The sequence below is a fragment of the Teleopsis dalmanni genome, chromosome 2 (genome assembly GCF_002237135.1).
Source record: "Teleopsis dalmanni isolate 2A chromosome 2, ASM223713v2, whole genome shotgun sequence".
NCBI lineage: Eukaryota > Metazoa > Arthropoda > Insecta > Diptera > Diopsidae > Teleopsis > Teleopsis dalmanni.
The window spans coordinates 245131685-245140739 of NC_051847.1; positions in this window are offsets into that span (position 1 = coordinate 245131685).

Consider the following 9055-nt stretch of genomic DNA (forward strand, 5'->3'; position numbering starts at 1 on the left):
GTTTATTCAACATCATAGGGACTGGTTTAAAATGGATCACTGGATCTATGAATGATGACGATAGAATAGAAATAGAAGAACATTTTAAGGTAACAGATGAAAATAATCATAACATAATAAATAGTATGAATAAAAATATAATTATCAACAACCATTTTAATAACACATTTAATAGACTTAAAGAGACAATTGAAAATGACAGAAACCAAATAATAGGGCAATTGAACGATTTGCAAATAAATGATAAAAATATGTTAGCTCAAATAGCCTATTTAGACATTTTATTAAAAATAAAATTTTTAGAAGACAATATTGAACACATACAAAATAACATAGCTTCTGCTACATTGAATTTTATGAGTAGTAATATTTTAACTAATGAAGAAATAAATACCTTAAATATAGATTTTGACAAATTACAAAATATGCAGTTAGCAGTAGCAAAATATAAAGAAAATAAAATATTATTCGTAATTAAGGTCCCTAAGGACATTATAACAGTAAGAAGATCATTGTTAACTCCAATTTGTAATGAAAACTCTATTGAATTAGATTTTAAGCCACAAGAAGTGATTTATTATCAAAATAATGTTTATACTTATAACCAAAATAATAATGTAAATAATTTAAAAAAGAGCAAAGTTTGTATTTACACTAATGATTGTAAAAAAATAGAAAATAATAAATTAGAAATAATAGAAATTGAAAAAGGTGTAATATTAATAAAAAATGCGAATAAAGTAAATTTAACTAGTAGTTGCGATGAAAGAGACATGTTAATATCAAAAAATTATTTGTTAACATTTTATGATTGTAAAATAGCGCTTAATAATGAAATTTACTCAAACTTGGATAAAAAGTTTAAAGGAAATTTTGTATTGCCATCAAAAAAAATTGAATTTGTAAACAATTCGCAAACAAAAACAAATTTGGACGAAATAATATTAGAAGAATTTGAAAATATTGACGAAATAAAGGAATTGAACTATCATAAAATGATAAACAATAAGAATATTCAGATAATATTAATAACAATAGTTACAACTGTAATTGTATTAATCTTAATATATATATATATTCGATACAAAAGTTTAGAAAGATCAACCATTCAAAATAGTCTAAGTCATGCTAATGATGTAATAAAAATTGTAGAGAAGTACTTAAATAATTCATAATAAAATCCAGGAGAATTTTAATCAAATGGAGGAGGAGTTATGTTCTATGATATAACTACTTCCGTTCATTTAAAAAAGTCTGTTACCAACAAATATTTGGTGACATACTTTTTATTTAAATTAATCATTTTTAATAAATTGCAAAATAAATTAAATGCATTTATTCTACAATTTATATTTCATAACACTTCCGCTTAAATTGTAATTCGAAACGCCGATATTTAATTTGCTTTCTTATAAGTTTTAAAAATGCAATATTGGCAATCGAAAGAAAGCGGCTAGCATTAAGAATAAGATTTAAAAAGTGTGCAGTAACTTATTATTAGTGAAATAAACAAGTTCGATAAAAAAATTAATTTTGATTTTTATTTAATTTATGTTTTTATAAAAAAACATAATTCTTGCGCCTTTTATTCTCTTTTTTTCTAACTGCGTCGAGCGGACTTTTTTGCTAGCCGTTGTTCGGTCAATACCCTCAACATTTCCCCTCATCAGGTATTCTGTTGGTTTCTTTTCAGGCTTCTGAAAGCTTTAAACTATACTCGCAGCTTTTTCCCTATTATCCGCTGCAATTTTTGGCGATCAAACGAAATGCACAAAACAAATTAAAAAATGACATTTCTCATTTTTTTCTATTTTTGTTTTGATCATGCTTTGTTTTTTTTTTTTTTTTTGCCTTTTAATACAATGTGTTTCATGCGGTTCGCGAAAAGTAATTTAAATTTATTTTAATTAATATTGTTCGAATTATATTAATTAAAATAAATATTCACAAGGGTATTTCAAGGTATGTATAGCATTCTTTTGATATGTTAGCTTACACAACATCAAATTTTATTTCATTATAGGTAACTTTGACGTCATCATTTTTGAATACGTGTGAAGTGCGTATTGTGGCAAGACTAAAATTTATTCAAAAAATTTAGTCGTCACAGGGTCATGATAAATAGGCTTCAGGAGAGACTGAATTTATCGAGCAAGCAGTTTGGCTTTAGGAAGGGTGTGAGAACTGATGATGCGTGGAGGTATGTTAAAGTGTTGAGGAAAGTTCCAGTATGTGTTGGGAGTGTTTGTTGACTTCAAAGGTGCATTCGATCATTTGTTGTGGTCTGGTGTGCTAAAGAAGTTGCATGAATTGGGTTGTCAAGAGATGGCCTTGTGGTGTAGCTATTTTGCTGGAAGGCAAGCGTGTATTGTGGGTAAGAATGAGAGTGTAGTGATAGATGTTGTGCGTGGATGCCCGCAAGGTTCTGTTGCTGGTCCATATATATGGAACCTAGTAATGGATACACTTCTGCGGAGACTAGAAGTATGTGTGAACTGTTGTGCGTATGCTGATGATCTGCTCATCCTGGTGGAAGGTCAGTCGCGGTTGCAGATTGAAACTAAAAGTGTGGAGTGTATGCGTGTTGTGAATGGGTGGTGTGCTAAAGTTGGAGTTGATGTTGCCTTTGATAAGACGGTCTCTATGCTCGTTAAGGGCAAATTGTCACCGAATAGGTACCCGTGTGTGAATGTTGATGGATTTAGGTTTAGTATGTGACGCAAGTCAAATACTTGAGCATAACAATTGGTGAAAGGATGTGTTTTATTCCACACTTGGTTCGCTTGAAGGAGCAGCTGACTGGTCCGGTGGGACAGGTCAGCAGAGTGATTAGACAGGAATGGGGTCTGAGTAGACGGGCTGTGCGTACTATGTATAACGGTCTATTTGTTGCTTGTGCAACATATGGGGCGCCTACATGGTGCGAAGTAGTCAAATCTGGTCATGGCCTTAGTAAGGTGCTTTCTTGCCAGCGCGAGTTACATTCTCATACCTCTTGCATACCTTAGTATGCATTTTATTTATGTTTTTATAGACATGCATATTTTCATAAATATCGTATTAACGCGAATATGCATGTTGATATAAATATTAAGCTGTCTACTATAGCGTTATCTAGGTAACGCTATTGCAAAGACAGCAAGCATCAAATTCGGTACCCAGAGAACACCATTAATTAACAAAAAAAAAAAAGAAGATCATCAAATCAGAGTAATACACAGTTGCAAAGAATTATCTGATATCTAAAAAGTTTACTTTAATAAAAAGTTTTAAAAAATAAACGCTATAAACTGCAACAACTATTTGTATGCAGAAGTTAACTTTAATAAAAAGTTTTAAAAAATAAACGCTAATAAACTGCAACAACTATTTATATACAGAACTTTAATAAAAAGCAAATTCTTAAAAAAAAAAAAAAAGAAGTGCAACGACTATTTATATCAAAAAAGTTTTGAATGCGGAGAGTAAAAGCATTCGACTTAAATCGACCATGAGCAACGAAATGGAGCAATTGCAGCAAAGACTTCAGGAAATGGAAGAAGTTATAAGGAGGCAAGAAGCTAAAATTCTGCTCCACGAACAACAACAAGTTCAACAAGTGCAACAACAGCAAATACAACAGCAAGTTCAACAAGTACAGCAACAACAAATACAACAGCAAGTTCAGCAAGTACAACAACAGCAAATACAGCAAAATATGCAGCAACATCAAGGGCTTCTAGCACCAAAAGATATTTTGACGCAATTCCGCCAAATTAAATGCCTCAACAAGGATCATGATGCCATTGCTTTTATAGCATCAGTAGAAGCTGTCATGGAACTATGCCCACCAGAAAACCATCAATTAACGAAGCTAGCAATGACCATTATAATCAACGAGAAGATAACAGGTGATGCCGGCAACTATATTCGAGGACTTGGACCAAATACAACCTGGGACCAAGTTAAAATTAAGCTAATGGACTATTACCGACCGAGGGCAACATATGGTGATATTTACAATAAATGTCGCAATATAAAAGTAAGTAATTTAAGAGATTTATTTTCTTATTTTGAAATGGCGAGGTCAAAACTTAATAAAATATATACATTCGATGATAATAAGCCAGACATTTATGAGCCAAGTAGAGTAGATAGGGACTTAGTAAACATTTTAATTGACAAAATTGACATACCCTTAAGAACATATATTGATCAAAACAGTACACTTAACGATGTTATTAGGAAGTATACGCAAATTAAAGCGCTAGACGATCCACGAACAATTCACTTTAATTATAGACTGAAAAGCCCATTACAGTCACAATACTATAATAAACGAAGTAATCAGACACCATCTGCACCCAATAATCAATATAATTACAGCAGTAATTTCAGGCGATATAATCAGAATGATAATTCAACACAGTCAAACCAAAATAATAAGTTCAATAATTCAATTCAGACTAGAAACTCACATATGAGTGTTGATACCCAAAATACTAGACGTAGCCAAATTAATAAAAGAACTGATTTTCAGCCAATGGATATTGGTAATGTAGAGGAGGATGTAAATTTTTTCAACCTGCCTCGATCTGCAGATTGCCCATAATAACAATAACAATTGGTAGCAAAGAAATTAGATGTCTCATTGATACCGGTTCTGACACTAGTTTAATTAAACCAAATATTCTCAAAGATCATTTCACTGAACAGAAACTCCCAACACCCATTTGTTACCGAACAATAAATGGAATTAATTAGGTGACACATAAAATAATAACTTCTATACCTAGAGAGTTTAACGCCTCAGGTACCTTCCATTGGAAGGTAATTGACTTCAGTAGTAAAAATTATGATGCCATAATAGGACAAAATTTTCTCATCCCTCTTAAAGCTAAGATTGATGAAGAGAATAAATTTGTCAACATATTAGGCAATATTATACACTTCAAAATTTTTAGCCCCTATAAAAATCAGGAAATATGTACACTTGAATTCAGCGACATAGAAAATTTAGATTTGAGACATTTAAATTCTGAAGAAAACCAATTATTAAAAAAATTATTACAGGACTTTAGTGAACTATTTTTCAAAGAGGGGGATAAACTCTCTTTTACCCACGAAATTAAGCACGAAATTGTTACTACAAGTGATCGACCTATTTATTCAAAAATATACAGATATCCACAAACTCATGAATTAGAAATTCAAAGGCAGATAAAAGAAATGTTGAAGCATAATATAATTAAAGAAAGCAATTCTGCTTATAATAGTCCCTTGTGGGTAGTCCCAAAAAAAGTGGACAAATCTGGTTCTCAAAAATGGCGGATCGTAATTGATTACAGAAAACTGAATGAAGTTACTGTAAATGACAAATTTCCAATTCCTAATATAGATGGAATTTTAGATAAGTTAGGTAAAGCTCAATATTTTTCGTCTATAGACCTTGCCAAAGGCTTTCATCAAATTTTGATGCATGACAACGATAGGAAGAAAACCGCATTTTCGACCCCGTTAGGTCATTATGAATTTTTGCGGATGCCTTTTGGGCTTAAAAATGCCCCATCCACCTTTCAAAGACTTATGAATTCTGTGCTTCGAGAATTTATAAATAAAATTTGCGTCGTTTATTTAGACGATGTATTAATTTTTAGTACTTCCTTGTCTGAACATATGGAGAACATGAAAAAAATTTTTCTAAAACTAAAAGAAGCAAAGCTAAAGATCCGATTAGAAAAGTGTAGTTTCCTAAAAAAAGAAACAGATTTTTTGGGGCATATTCTTACATCTGAGGGCATAAAGCCCAACCCAAATAAAATTGAAGTGATACAAAAATTGAAGCTGCCTACTACACAAAAACAAATTAAATCCTTTTTAGGAATTACTGGTTTCTATAGAAAGTTTATAAAGGACTATTCTAAAATAGCCTATCCAATGGTTGCATATTTAAAAAAGAATGCAAAGGTTAATTTAAATGATCCAAATTATATTATTTCATTTGAAAAACTAAAAGATATCATAACAAATCATCCCATTTTAAAATATCCTTTATTCAATAAACGTTTTAAACTCATCACTGATGCCAGCAATTTTGCAATCGGCGCAGTTTTGACTCAAGAGGGTCACCCAATTTCGTTTGCTTCGCGAACATTAAATGACCATGAAAAAAATTACTCCACTATTGAAAAAGAATTATTAGCAATAGTGTGGGGAGTAAAGTACTATCGACCTTATATTTTTGGGAGAGAGTTTGATCTGCAAACAGATCATCAGCCACTTAAGTGGTTACAAGTAAAAAATTCTGGTAAGGATATTAGTCCTAGACTGCAACGATGGTTAGTGCAGCTGGGAGAGTACGATGCCAAAATCGATTACATTACCGGAAAAGAAAATAAAATAGCCGATTTTCTTAGTCGAATTAATTGCGATGAAATAAATATGTTAGATTCCGAAAATTTGGGATTCACCTTGGATGAAATGTTAAGAATCAAAAATTTAAGCGCCGAAAATCAACAAAACCAAACATCAGTTTCCTTGGAAGTACAAGCTAATAACTCCCAAGATAATAACACGAATTTAGAAGAAAATGATAATAACCATAATGTATCAGTTGAAGGCGAAACTATTCATTCTCAGGTAGAATATTTTAATGACCATTTTAAAATTCTTGATACCATTGTAAACCGTTTTAGGAAACAAATAATCTTAGTAAAAACCAAGACAGTTGAAGTAATCAATATTTTCAAAAACAAACGAGTTTTTATCGATAAACGGGATATTATCTCTGAAAATGTTATTAATATAGTACGAAGACATTTTGATAATGCCAAAGTCGCAATATACTCTGAACTTAATCATCATGAGTATAATAAGTTACAACAAATTTTATTAAGTACATATTCAAATAATCAGAAAATGTCCTTTGTGAAGTGTAGCTATTTTGCCAAAGATATACAGGAAGATCATGAACTAAAGAAACAGATAGCATTTTTTCACAAATATGAAGTAGGACACTCGGGAATTATTCCAACTTATGAGGGAATGAAGCATAAGGTTTACCATCCACAACTGAAAATTAGAATTCATGAGATAATCAATAATTGTGATATTTGCAATGGAGGGAAATATGACCGAAATCCTATTAAATCAAAATTTCTATTTACCCAAACACCCACAACTGTAAATGAAATTGTTCATATAGATACTTACGTTAACAGTAAGCAATCTTTTATAATTTTTATTGACAAATTCTCAAAACATGCAATCTTTTTCAATTTACCTGACAGAAATAGTCGAACGATTGTAGAAAAAATAAATAAATTTTTAGCCATAAAAGGGCATACAAAAACATTTATTTTTGATAATGAGTTTAATTCCAGAAATGTTCGTGACTTTCTATCTGCTAAGGGTATAGACTACCATGCCACAAAACCTAACAGTCATACAGGGAATTCTGATATTGAAAGGTTAAATAATACTCTTACTGAACGTATAAGAACCTTAAATTTAGCAGAAAAACTTCCAATCACAGCTCAAATGTGTAAAGCTATAAAATTCTATAATAATTCTTATCATAGTACAATAAAAGCTACGCCATTAGAAGTAGAATATAACAAAATCGATCACAAATTAATTAAAAAGCGAATGGACGAAGCAAAACTTTTTAGAATTTCCAAAAGAAACCGAAACAGAGAAAATTATACAGAAAACCGTACAGAAGGATTTATTAAGAACTATAAAAATGTTAGGCATAAAAATGAACCTAAATTCATAAAAAGAAAATTAGAAAATATTCACACATCAAATATAAAAAGATCATATAAATTTGCAGATCCTGGCTTTTGTAATGACTCTGATGATGCTCATAACAGGAACCCAACAAATGTTACAAGTCTCCAAAATTACTGAGGAAATTGGTTACACTCAAATTAGATTGAGGGAAGTAGAAATAATTAATGACACAATTACAATTGTACACATGATCGATCCAAATGAAATTAACTTGATAATTACACAAATCAAAGCAAATATACAGAATTTAGACATTTTTAACAAAGATTTATTATACAAAGAGATAGAAATACTCCAAGTCAAAGTAAAATCAATAACTCCATCTTCAGAAAGTGTTAGGCAGAAAAGAGGGTTGCTGAACGTCGTTGGTAAAACATATAAATGGTTGTTCGGAACTATGGACGATGATGATCGTCAGGAAATATTAGAACATTTGCGAATTACAGAAGAAAATAATCATAATTCCATTACTACAATAAACAAACAAGTCCAAATAAATCAATACTTTAATGAAAGCATGGTTACTTTAAAAAACAATGTAGAAGAAGACAGAAAAAAAATCAAAACCATTTATGAACAAATTAAATTAAAGAATAGTGAAGTTGTTAAATATTTATTATATATTGACCAAATGCAAAAAATTAGGTTTTTAGAAAATAGACTCAACCAAATACAAGACAATATATCAGCCGCTAAGCATAAAATGTTACATCCAAGCATATTATCCATTGAAGAAATAGAACGTTTCAATATTGATTTTTATAAACTTAAGTTATTAAAATTAGGTATAATGGAATATAAAAAATCTATGTTAATTTTTGCAATTAAAATACCAACAAATTTTATTAAAACATTTGTAAAAGCTATAGTACCAATGCCAAATAAAGAATTTATGGAAATTAATGTAAAACTTGAACATGTAATAGAAATAAAAAATATTGTATATACTTACGAAGAGGAAATGGATTTAAAAAACTTAAAAGAAAGTCAAAACTGTATTTATTATCAAAATTGTGTATTAAAGTTTAATAACAAATTCGAAATTTTAAATATGGATGAAGAAACTTTTGTAATTAAGAATGCAAAGAATGATGTAGCAATCCAAGATTGTGATGATAGAAATGTAATTTTAAACAAGAATTATTTAATATCAATATATAATTGTAAAATAAAAATAAGACAATTTGTTTTCGAAAATAAAAAAGTGATGGTACAAGACAAGTTCTATATTCCGACTACCAATGTCAATATCACTTTTCCAAAAGAAATTAATTTCAGAAAA